The following is a 13,551-nucleotide window of genomic DNA, read 5'->3' as shown; positions in this document are numbered from 1 at the left end:
AGCACTCACACCCAACACTCTGTTGTGGCTGAAGGTCAAACCTGAGTTACCTCCTGGAGTCTTCTGTAAAGACGACCAATACGCCCCAATACGTACCTCTGGGAATGAGCTGGTCAGCTCTTTAAAGAGTATTATGTAAGTTGAAATACATTAATCCATTTTTCTTTTTTGGACCATCTTTAACTGTGTAGTGTGTAATGTCTAAAATACAAAATGATCTGATTTTAGGGTGCAGTTGACGACTGTGGCACAGGTCCTCGCTCTACAAGTGCTAATAGTCTTCGGCAAAGAGAAAAATCTGCCATAAGGTACAGAAAACATTGGCATCAGAGTAAATGGATGCATGTTTTTGCAATGTGCGAGGAAACTGGCGAACTCAGAGAAAACTACGCAGGCTTGGGAGAACATGCAAACTCTACACAGGAAGGCCGGAGCCGGAATCGATCCCACAACCTCTGCATTGTGAGACCATCGTGCTCACAAGTCGCCCACCGTGGCGGCCGTCCATTATGAATGCCATCCCACCATCCATTATCTGTACGGCTTCTCCTCACAAGGGTTGCGGGGGGTGCTGGAGCCTATCCCAGCTATCTTGGGGCAGTAGGTGGGGTACACCCTAAACTGGTTGCCAGCCAATCGCAGGTCACACAAAGACAAACAACCATCCGCGCTCACACTCACACCAATTTAGGGTGTCCAAACAACCTGCCATGCATGTGTTTGGAATGTGGGAGGAAACCGGAGAACCCACGCAGGCGTGTGGGAAACATGCAAACTCCAAACAGGAAAGCCGGAATCAATCCCGCGACCTCTGCATTGTGAGACCATCGTGCTAACAAGTCGCCCACCATGCATCCCTGCTAAATAAATGATTAATTTTTACATTTTAGTATTTGTAAGCGATCTTGTGTTCATGACAGCATTTTCAACAGTGTGGGTGTTTGTATGAAAGCATTTCACTCGTGTATGGGCATGAGCATGTTTCAGTTGTATTTATGAATAACAATAATTTCACAATTGTGCCTGAGCGCCTTTCACTGGTGTGTATGAGAATGTTTCACCTATGTGTATGAGCGCATTTGACGAGTGTATGAGCAACAACTATTTCACTAGTGTGTATGAGAGCGTTTCACTCGTATGTATGATAGCGTTTCATAAGTATGCATGAGCAACAACAATTTCACTGGTGTGTAAGAGTGCATTTCAGAAGTGTGAAGCGATTCCTGACTTTTGTCCCCAACGGCACCTCATACTCCCCATCTCCCGCTCACTTCTCCTGACCCCATGAGCCATCCCCGTTGCTACTACATGGAGATTTGATGTGTTTTTTTGTTTTTTTTGTTATTAGCTTCTTCAACATCTCTTCTGATTCTCATCTCTTCTCTGGCGCTCGTCTCCGCCTGTCTGATTTGAAGTCGACCTCAGAATTTGCACTATTTTGACATGACTTCTGTGGTAATCACTACTGACATATTGTGTCATTTGCTCAATAATACATTAAAATTATAATAAATAATAAAAATGGGTCCGGTGCCGAGCTCTGGCTTCATATCTTTAAAAGTGGTCTTCTCAAATCTGTTACTAATGGCCTCTAAATCGGTTGTGGTAGAGAAGGGGCAAATTAGACCTTATGGCATCTTAATTTGGTCAAGTCTTGTACCCATTTTCAAGGCCAGCGACTATTGCTTTAGCTATATACAAGAAAAGGATTACTCTGAATATACACAACAACAAATCCCAGATGTCCATCCCAAATGTTGTTTCAAAATAATCCAGTTCAGATGATAAACAAATGTATTGGTATGTTGAGGTCATTATTTCAAATCAAAATATACACTTCTTTTTCAGACAATGGGGAGGATCGAAGAAGTGGAAAAGTTGCAGGAGTAACTTCAAAACAATGCAAAGAGACAGAATCTGGAAGAATGTCAAGTTTGTCCATGTTTATATTTCTGGAATTTAGTGGGCGTGCATCTCGAAATGTTTGGGGATGGTTCGGGCTGCCAGACAAGACTTTCACTGCGAGCGCTGGACCACTGGATGCTGCGGCAAACAGCGGACTTCTTGCAGCTATTTATTACCAACAAGCTACTCCTGCACATCAATGATGCGGATGGCACAGACTGCTTTGCAGACAATTATTTTGAGGCAAAACCAAGAGGTCTGTAAGCACTCTGAAAACAAAGTAAAATATTTGACACCCACGGCAAAGAAAGCCATGCTACAGCATAGGGCTGGGCGATAAACCGAAAATTTACCGTTACCGAAATTTATTACAATGACCGAAATCATTTTGCCCATGTCGGAAAATTCGATGAATAAAAAAAGAAAAGCCTTTTGTCTGCGGCAATGTTCATGCCCCTTTAAGACCGCTACAGCGCCTCTAGTCATGTGACTCCACCCGTCTGTCGCTCTCGTTGCTGGCGATTCAAATCCAGAAGCTTTCTCACCACCCACAACACAACCATGCTGTGCTGAAAGTTCAAAGTGAGAAGCAAGGTTCGACAAGTGACAACAGCCCATGAACGGAGGCGACACCATACGAGAGAACGTCTCAGAGGTGGACGCGATAGCCTAGCACATAGCTAAAGATAAAGCTCGTCTAGTTACGTGGCGCGCACAGGATTTAAACGCTTCATGAAAGCCGTATTTCCCGATATGGACTACATCGGGCCGGGAGCTTAGACATGTCAAGCATTTTGCATCTACATCCGACTTGTGGTCGGGTCGCAACATGGATCCCTGATTGAGCCTAACTGTGCATTCCATAGATGACAAGTGGCGACTGCGCAGCAGAGTACTCGAGACGGCACATTTTCCCCGATAATACCCACTTGTTTATTTGGCTTGCATTGACATTTTCTTTCATTTTATTTCGCGTTTTTTTATTTGCCATTATTTACATCATGAGAGCATCTTGGCGCAATCTATTTGCAGAAAAAGATTTCGCAAGAGGTACCCTTTTTCTTTGTGACATTGTTCAAGTCATGCAAAGCAAGCTCAGGGTTCGCGGTTAACCGCTTCCCGATTGCCCGGGGCAAGTGAAATTTGGCCACGGGCAAGGTAAAATTATGGGCAACTTGCCCGACCGGGCAAGCATTTTTTAAAGCAGCCAAATATCTTTAATTTTGACGAAAACGGTGGTGTGATCTGTTTGTGTGCACTGTATGGTGATGGTTTAACCCAGACAACCCCTTATGTTTTGGTATGGTCCATTGGCCTTATCGGGGGTAATGGGCGGGCGCTACGGGGATCAGTTAGTTCAGTGAATGTCGAGTTAAAGTGGACGTCAATAAATCCCGCAGTATTGGAACTCGCTGTCGTAGCATCCTCATTTGAAGTTTGAAAAACACAACAAAAACCTACGATATTTTGGCCGAAAATTGACAGCCGGAAGTTTTCTTACCTTCTGCGCATGTTTACGAGTGGCGACGAGTTCGTTCAAATCCGAACATTTCGGATTCCTCTGACATGACTAAAATAGCTCGAATATTTTTAAGTAGACAATTCAGTTGTGAGTAAGGAAGGGAGTAATATTTGATTATTGGCTGTTAATTCATTAGCTCCATGATGTGACCTGACATAGTGTCAGTGACTGTGTTCTGTTTATGCTATGAAACTTATGGAGGCAGCACCACAGGCACTGGTCTTAAAGGAATACACAAATTTGCCACACTCATAATTTACTCATGTGATTCCTCAATTAATACGCTCTCCTGGACTTAAAATTGATCATCTGGATTGCTGTAATATCATTTTCCCAATTTAACATGCAGATTTGTTAATTATTAAAACTACAATTAACATTTTCAATAACTGCACAGGATGATACATTTGCTCTTGTGAGTAGGGTTTCATGGTTGATGATGAAAACAAGATTAATTTATGCTTATCAGATTATATGTTTATTTACATTTGTGGCGCACATTTTACAACCATAAACATTTTATTCTTAGAGAAAAAAAATTGTCACTTGCCCAAGTCGGGCAAGTAATTTGGCCACTCGGGCAAGGCAAATTTTAGTGGCACTTGCCCTATGGGCAAGCAGTTTTTAAAGTTAACCGCGAACCCTGCAAGCTATTTGGAATGTTCATACAAATGATTTTTGTACTTTTATTTTTCATTGAAAGTAAAGTGTACCAGTTGGTCAATAAAAAAAACAGTCAATATGCAATTCCTGCATTTATTTTGATTTTAGTCCACGTGGGAATTTATTGTGCATTTATCGTTATTGAGGTAAAATTGCTCGATTTCTCGCGATATTGATTTGAGGTCATATCGCCCAGCCCTTCTACAGCATGTATACAGTGTGAGACGTGTTGTGTTCACTTGCTCCAAGGCAATTGTTTTTAAGTGTATACCACATACCCAACGAATTGTGTAATTTGTATGGCGGGGTGTACACATGCGTTGCAAAAACACATGCACACACTGTCACTCACGCACTTCCGTATATAGTTTATTTCAGCACCTTTTGTCATGCTGTTTTTATTTTATAGAAGGAAAGCATTATTTTGATGTCTGAGCTGTCACGAAAGAAAAAATAGAACTGTTGAAGTCAAGTCAAGCTTGTGCTTGAAATGTTTGTTCTTAGTTTCTCAGTTTTTCGTGAGCAATGGGAATTCAGTTATATTCAAACGCTGTCAGGTAAAGGCTCCATATTTTTATAGCATTATAGCACACTATTCTGTGGCCGCTAGAATTGAAGGGTTTGCGTTAGTAAAAATAGGTGGGATTAAATGAGCTGAAGTGTATCTCTTGAGTGCTCCTTAAATATTTGCCTGTGTTGGTATATTTTATTTTGGTCGTGTCATGTTTATTCTTACGCTGAAAGAGACATGAGGTGTTCGAAAAAAATAAATGATTTTTTTTTTCCCGGTCAAAACTACCAATGGTGTCTGGTTTTTTTCCCTCCGTGAAATGTACGAGTTATCACTTTGACGCACATGATGTCACGTGGCTGGAGGACTGGAAACTTGCACGAACAACATTTACGTTGAAATGTAACAATGACACATATATCGACATCTAACAAACATGCATGGGCATCTAACATTGACACTTACATTGACGTCTATAACATAAACCATTACAATCACATCTAACAAACACGGACATCTAACAGACACATCGACATCCATCATAAACATTTACATAGACATCGACATCTAACCAACCTCTACATAGACATCTTACACACATCGACATCTAACAAACATTTACATAGACATCTAACATAAACACATCTAATATAGACACATAGATTGACATCTAACATCGACACATTGAGATCTAACATAGACATACATTGACATCTAACATAAGACTGTTACATCGACAACTAACATCGACACAAGGCTTTGTCAAATGACACGTCATGACGACATATACAGAGACACAAGGCACAACAGCATATTTTTGGTACAAATTGAACCCGATATGTTAGCTACCTCGTTCGACTTAAAGGGTTAGCGAACTTGTTATGGTGGTTGAGGCGTGGTGGCTACCCAGCTCGTGTAGTGTATATTAAACTTAAGTTAATAATTTATGACCAGTAAACACGGATGTTGTAACGCAAAACAATGTTCAAATGTTAGTTTTTTTTCAACACATTTCATGAGAAAAAGCTCTACTTGTCTGTGAGAAATGTATGTTGTAGACCCATTATATAACACAATATTACACAATTTTACATTGGAATTTCATTTAATAAAACATTGACAATTATCTTTACAAACACTGTGTATGATTCATCTTTTCATTTGTTGTTCAATGAGCAAAACAGTGGCGATCAAAACAGTGCAAATTAAATGACATTTTATAGGTATCTGGTTGCAATACAGTGAACCCTCGCTACTTCGCGGTTCACCTTTCGCGGGTTCAGTGCTTCGCGGGTCTAAAAAATATTCGGGGGCATTGTAGTTTCGCCGAGCGGCACGACGGGGCGCTGGAGTGGTTAGACGGCCGGCGTCCGCCGAAGAAGAACGTGGGCGAAGAGGAGAGTGGACAAAGAAGAGCACGTTCCCCCGGGCACGATTTGGGGCGACGTTTCGCGCGGTTCGGACCGTACCAGAGCTCCGGCCAGCGTGCGTGGCAGTTAAGCCGAAGAGGAACAACTTCCGCCCGGGCACTAGCGGGGCGACATTTCGCTCCGTTCGGGACCGTGCGAGAGCTCCGGAGGAGACCGGCCGGCGTGCGTGGTTGTTAAGCCGAAGAGGAACACCTTCCGCCCGGGCATGAGCGGAGCGCGAGGCTGTCAGTTATGAATGAATAAATGAATAAATAAATGAAGAATGCCAGGGCACACCGGACGGCGTACCAGCAGGTAAAAGTCGAAGTAATTAAATAAATACAAAAAGAAGTAATTGAATAAATACAAAAATAATGGCTGGGGAATAAAAAAATGTTTTAATAATTTTTTTTTTTTGTTATAACATGAATTTCACCCTCTCTCTCTCTACCCGTATATATATATATATATATATATATATATATTATTATTTTATTTATTTATTTTTTTAAGCATTTTTGAAGGTGCGCCGCTACTTCGCACTTTTTTTTTAAAGCATTTTTGAAGGTGCGCCGCTACTTCGCACTTTTTTTTTTTTAAGCATTTTTGAAGGTGCGCCGCTACTTCGCGGATTTTCAGTTTTCGCGGGTGGTCTCGGTCCCCATTAACCGCGATAACCGAGGGTTCACTGTAGTAAGTTACATTCTAATTTACATTGACAGGTAATGGAAATGACTACTGGTAACCTCAATTGAACTGTATTTCAGTCAGAATGCCTCAAACATCATAAAAAAATAAAACGTTGAGTATTATTTCTCCTTCAAAATGTCAGAAGAAATACTCTATAATGGCCTGACGACATTAACATAGCTTATAGTATATAGCAGGGGTGGGAAAACTTTTTTATTGGCGGGCCACAATGGGTTCTAAAATTTGACAGAGGGGCTGGACCAGGAGCAGATGGATGGAGTGTTTTGGTAACCTCATCTCATCTGAGAAAAAAAATACATTTAATTTTAAATGAAAGTGAACAAAAGCTTGTCTTTGAAAAACCACACTATTTTGAAAATAAAACATTAACAAGGTTTTTTTTTTTTTTTTTCAAATTCGGCGGGCCGGATTAAAACGTTTAACGGGCCGCATGTGGCCCCCGGGCCGTAGTTTTCTCACGCCGGTATATAGCATAGCGGCATAGGTTCCCTCGTCAACATCAAGTGAGTTACCCTCTTACCAAGACCAAAATACGGGGCTCTCCATCTCCCGGTCACTTCTCCAGACCCCAACAGTCACCCTCGTTGCGAGAACTTGGAGATTCGATGTTTATTTTTTTTCCGCTTCTTCAACTTCGTGTCTGATTCTTTTCTCTTCTCTGGCTCCAGGATTCCGCTGTCAATCAGATGACGATTGAGGCGGGACTTCCGGTTCAAAGTCACCCTCAGAGTTTGCAACCATTTGAGATGGCTTCTGTGGTAATAACAACTGTCATAGGTGCAATTTGCTCTATAAAGCATTAAAAAAAAAAAAAAATAATAAATTACAAAAAATAGTCAAGTACAGCACTCGTCTCATAAACTAGGTAAGAATTTAGCGTTACTAACGTTGCTACACTATAAAGAGTGTTTTACTGACTAGCTAAACCCAGTTTGCTTAAACTGATCGTACACTGGACGAAATCTTACCGTTGTCTTTTTACAAATGGATTATGAAATTGTTGCAGAAATTGTTTTGCTGTGACGGAGGGCAAGTTTTATAAGGTTCGTTCATCGGGAAGGTTTTATATTAGACGAGGATGGTCTTGTTCTTCGGATTTTTTTTTTATTTATAAAAGGCCGAGCATTTGTATTTGCGCTCAGACTGTGTTGCACAGTGCACACGAACCAAAAGCTCTAAAGAAAACACAATACCCGATCCAAACGGAGGGACGTGTTATCTTTATCTTCCACACCGCCTATCTTGTACTGGCTTGCGGGGAGGTGCTGCCGCCTATCCCGTCTGACTTTGGGCGAAATGCGGGAGGGACGACCTGAACAGAGAAATACAAAAAGAAGCAGTACAGCGTCAGTGTAACTCCTTACGGGATAATATCCTCGTCGCATAAACAAGGTAAGAATTTCACGGTATGCATTTTGGTGAACTATAAAGCGTGCTTTACTGACTGGAGCGACGTCGAGTTAGCCTAAATGTATCGTGCATTGGACTAAATCTAGCAAGTTAGAATTATACGATTTGTTCTTCGGGAAGGTTTTATATTAGAGGAGGAATTAAGATCTTGCCCTTCGGACATTTTTTGTGATAAAAGGCCGAGCATTTGCATTTGCGCACAGTATTAGTCCACGAAACAAGAAATACCCATGTACAAATAACTTGCAATTATAATAGTTGGAGCTGTAACAAAGTGTTTTTCATACGGTGTTGTATAAATTAGCAGGAAATTAGAACACAAATTAAAACACGTACAGTAGATACAAGAAGAACAACGACAGTCACATGTTGAGTCGAAAGCTAAAGAATAAAAATGTGTCTTCAAAACGTTTTAAAAGTGGACAGAGAGGGGGCTTGCCTAACATTCAATGGAGAGTCAGGGAATGGACTCCGAGTGCAAGTTTCAGGCCATCTATCTCAAGAAAGAGCTTCTGATGCACCTCAAACGGGTACTGCAAATTTAGTAAGTTCAGCGCATAGTTAATTCCCATGAGCAGGAGACTGGCAACATTTCCACAACCTCATTTTCTTAAGCAACAATGGAAACAGAGGCATGGGATGTGTCTTCTTGTCCCTCACTTGCTTGGAAGACATAGAGTACGTGTGTCAAACTCAAGGCCCGGGGCCAGATCTGGCCCACAACCTAATTTTATGTTGCCCGCAAAGGGCAAATCATCTGCATCAACTTCCTGTTTCTAGCATATTTTCTTCACAACAACACTGAGATATGAGATATTGCCAATTATTTGTTACCAATCCTCCCCTTTTAAAATAAATTGAAAAATTGTTGAACAATTACTTACTAGCTTCTGATTTCAAAACTGGCTTTCCAATCAATTTATATGGGTTCACAGTCCCTCTGAGGGAAACCACAACTACGATGTGGCCCGTCCATAAAAATGAGTTTGACACCCCTGACATAGACCTTCAGTATTTGCTTGGCCTGGTCCTCTTTTGCTTGTTCTCTGCTGACTTCCTGAAAGAGCATATACATCCATGGTTAGGTGCATAATGTCCCAAATTTGTGTTTGCTTTTTATAGTTCTGAATATCGCTGTCTTCAGGCAGTATCCAAGAAGCTCCAGAATCTTCACCTTGCAGGAGACTTCCAATGGCACGTTTTTGCAATCATTAACACTGCATCATCCAAAGAGAGCAAACCATTTTCAACATTTGAGATTGGTCAGTAATATTTACAAGTAACACCCACTCGTGTGGATTGACCAATAGATTAGATCTAGAAAAACATGAAATTACTCAAATTATGACAACATGTTTCAGCCGGACACCAGTGATATGTGACAGTATTTGCAATCTGCATTACATGTTTATAACAGCATATATGAGAATCAAAAAATAAATAAAAAGGGCAATGAAAACGGAAATTAAAATAGAAACCTCAACCTCAAGGATAGGATTTTTGTAGAAATCTCAAAATCGAAACTTTGGACCTTCTGATTTATTTTGTCAATTACCCGAAAGTAACCTTTGCCAAATGCCAACCCTTTAGCCAGAGCAGGTCACATACTGGCAGCAATTAATTTATTTGAATATTGTGACAAATAAAAATGTTTGCTGCACAGTCTATGAGTTAATTGCAGCTTTAAAAACGTAATACTGTTGTAATTTACCTGGTAGTCCGTGATGAGTTCCTCTGCAGACTGTCCGAGGAATTTCATCAAGGAATGGATTATGCCCTCCCTTCCAGCTTCAACGTTTTGCTATTTAAAAAGACACAAGATGATTAAGTGTCTTAAATAAATAAAAGCTCACATATGCATTGCTTACATCCCAAAAAGTGCATCTCAACTTTAAATAAAAAAAATAGCAAGATATCCATAAGCTCTAACAGATCTTTTATTGTTTTATTCTGTTAATGCTTATGATGGACTTATCCAAAATAGTTTGATGCAAATTCTATTTGCAGTAATAAAACACAACCCTCTTACATGACTGAGTGAACTGAGCATAGGTCTTATTTCAGTGCCAGTAACTCGGCCTTTTTTTCCAAGTATCTCCTTCAATTCCAGGGTGTAAAGTTCCATCTTGGTTAGCCAGGTTCTCTCAAATTGAACATATGTAATTTGTTTGAACTCTTTCTTAATCTGAAACATTTTTCCCTCAATTAGAACATTTTCAAAATTAAGAAATCTAAATCACGATTTAAATTTTGATTAATCGTCCAGCACTAGAAGATACAGCAGCAGGTATTACTCCTCCTCTAAAATAATAAAGGCAGTACAATCATCACTTAATTTGACACAGAGTTTGGATTAATTGCTGGACTATGGTCTGATATTTGTCCCACTTGAAACTAAATCTGAATATTGGTTATTTGAATGTGAATATCTTAACTTTGATATTTGAATTGAAACCTGAATGTTTTGAATTGAACACTGAATTATTGAATTGAAAAACTGAATTCGAATTACATAAATTGTATATTTTTAATTTGATTCTGAATTTTTCGATCATAATGTTTTTGTTGAGAACTATATCCCAATAAACTTGAATGTAGGACTTTAAAATGCGTTTTTAATTCCTCAAAAAAAAGGTCTCCTCACCAAAAATTCAATACTGCATATGCTCAAATTCAGTTTACTAAGTAAAAATTCAAGACTCAGTGACAGACATACGGGAGCTTTAGGGTGCCTCAAGGATGTGCAATGGATTCCAATCACCTTCCACCTATCACATCAACCCCCCATCCTTCAGCAGATCCACTGGCTTCCAGTCAATCAACAAATCATTTTCAAAATTCTTCTATATATTTTCAAATCTATGGCTGGCGACCAGTTCAGGGTGTAGTGCGCCTTTCGCCCGTAGTCAGCTGGGATAGGCTCCAGCACCCTCCCGTGACCCTGTACCGGATAAGCGGAGTGGATAATGACATGACACATGACTTTCAAATCTCTTCACAACCTCGCCCCTCCCTACCTTTCAGACATCATCCATATTCCCACTCCATCCCGCGCTCTCCGGTCTTCATCCTCCTCACTCCACCCCTTGCCTGCCACCATGGGGGACAGAGCCTTCAGCGATTCGGTTCTCCAGCTCTGGAACTCTCTCCACCTGACCTCTGTAATTGCACCACCCTCCCTGTGTTTAAAACTAAACTCAAAACCAATCTGTTCCGCCTTAATTACTCTCTCCAATTCCAGATATGTCCCTCATCCACTTTATTGTATTTTATCCTGCTTGATTTACGTGTTGGTGTTTCTACCCGTATTTGTGTTTTTACTTTCGTATTTTACTCTGTACAGCGGCCTTGAGTGTCCTGAAAGATGCTTCCAAAAAAAAAAAAAATATATATATATATATATATATATAAACACACACACACACACACACACACACACACACATATATATGTTGTTTGTTTTTTTTTCATGGTGGAAAAAAATTTAATCTAAATAACTCTAATGAATTTGTCTTTTATCATGGTGGTCTGTAGGATGAATTGGATCAAGAGCCTGCCAAGTGCACCATGGTGGTGTTTGTTGTCCGGGAGGAAGAGGATCTTCAGCCACCACATTACATCGGGGCAGTTATTGTAGGTGTGAAGGTTCTTTGTCAGTTGCCATCTCTTGCACATAGATGTGTGATGCTGTTTGGCCTCATCTCTCCACTAAACCTGTCTTACCTAAGTAAGTTAAAACACGCTTTTGATGCACCACAAAAAAATACTCATGGAGATAGAACCAAACAAATTGACACGAATAGTGTGCGGTTTGAGTGTCAAACTAAATATTTGATAGCCCAAAAAAAAAACATTTCAGAATGTCCTTTTTAACCGTTTGTAGGTTGTATTCAGAGAAAAAAACTACAGCATTTTTCTAAAACAAAATTACATCAATTTAATGTCTTTATTCCAAAGTAACAAATATATATATATATATATATATATATATATATATATATATATGTGTATATATATGTGTATATATATATATATACACAGACCAGTTGTCCTTTCATTTTACCATGAAGAGTCCTGAGACCTCTATGGCCCTGGTTAGACGACCACCCACCGCTGTGTTGTTGGGAATAAATGTGCAACATTGTTCACCGAACATAGCACAAACACCACCTCTCTCATCCAACAATACATCAACAGTCATCCTGTTTCGGAATGCCATTAGAGATTGGTTGATAGCCGTTCATGCACAGTTTCAAACCCACTTTGCGTCCAATTACCTAATTTTTGCACGTTGTGATGATGCAGTTGACCTGTCTGCGTTCTTTGTTCTTCGTTCGAGGACTCAAATCCTGTTACTTGATCTGTTAATTTACACTTACTTACTTACTTACACTAAGGAGAACACCGATGGCTTCCATGTATGTTGAATCATTTTTTTTTTTTTTTTTGCCGTGATACTCTGCTTTCTCTTTTTTAACGTCACCGATGTCCTGTCATGACATTGGACAGTTCACACAGTTTATTAACAAACAATATAAAACATACCATTTACGATCAATCAATTACATTTTGTGAAATGGCACTCTCCAGAAACTACCAATAATCTATAAGCAGGGCCTAGTTATGAAAAACACATACAGATATGCACTAAGTCTCAAAACCTTTTACATTTTTGGGTGATTTATCAAATGATCTATCATATCCACACCACCACCAGATTTCCCCTCTTGATAGTGGATTGAAGTTTATTTCAACCACTATCAAAACCAGACACAGTGGTGGTGAAAAGATTCCTAACCGCTTAGCTCTGTCAGCAACATTAATGCTATTTAAATTTTCAAGAGCAACTATCATAGAAAACATGTTCATCTACATCAACTCTAGTCACAGGATACACGCTGACCCAATCCATACATGTATTATCAAGATAAGCATTAATATAATATCAATAATACAATTTCATTTGCTTATTTTGGATATCTCGTTGTCCAATTGCTATCTTTTCACGAAAGTACAGACTTTCTCCTGTAACTTTGTTCTGTGGACCAATAGTTGCCCACTTGAGTATTACTCATGGTTCCAACTCAAATCTATCAACATGTCGTCCAAGCTCCACAAATATGTCCCATCACTTTTTTTTTTTCAATTATCTGCTTGGTGTTTGCAAATCCATTTTGATTAGTAATTGGGATTCTTACTGTTGGTATTGTACTATAGTCACATCATAGTTTGTTTATGTAACTCTGGGTTGTTCCCACATATAACACAACAACAAAAATATCAGAATAAAATTGTATACATCCAACATAGAACAGCTGCTTTTAACCACTTCAGGGTCATTTTGTCTGAAATATCCCCTCTACTTAGTCTGGTGTCTTATGAAATAAGACCACCCTATCATCAGACTTCCGCTCATCTCC

Source organism: Idiotropiscis lumnitzeri, unplaced genomic scaffold (assembly GCF_059441095.1).
Source record: "Idiotropiscis lumnitzeri isolate Australia: NSW breed Sydney's pygmy pipehorse unplaced genomic scaffold, RoL_Ilum_1.0 HiC_scaffold_116, whole genome shotgun sequence".
NCBI classification, from domain to species: Eukaryota; Metazoa; Chordata; class Actinopteri; order Syngnathiformes; family Syngnathidae; genus Idiotropiscis; species Idiotropiscis lumnitzeri.
This window is presented reverse-complemented; position numbering follows the sequence as displayed.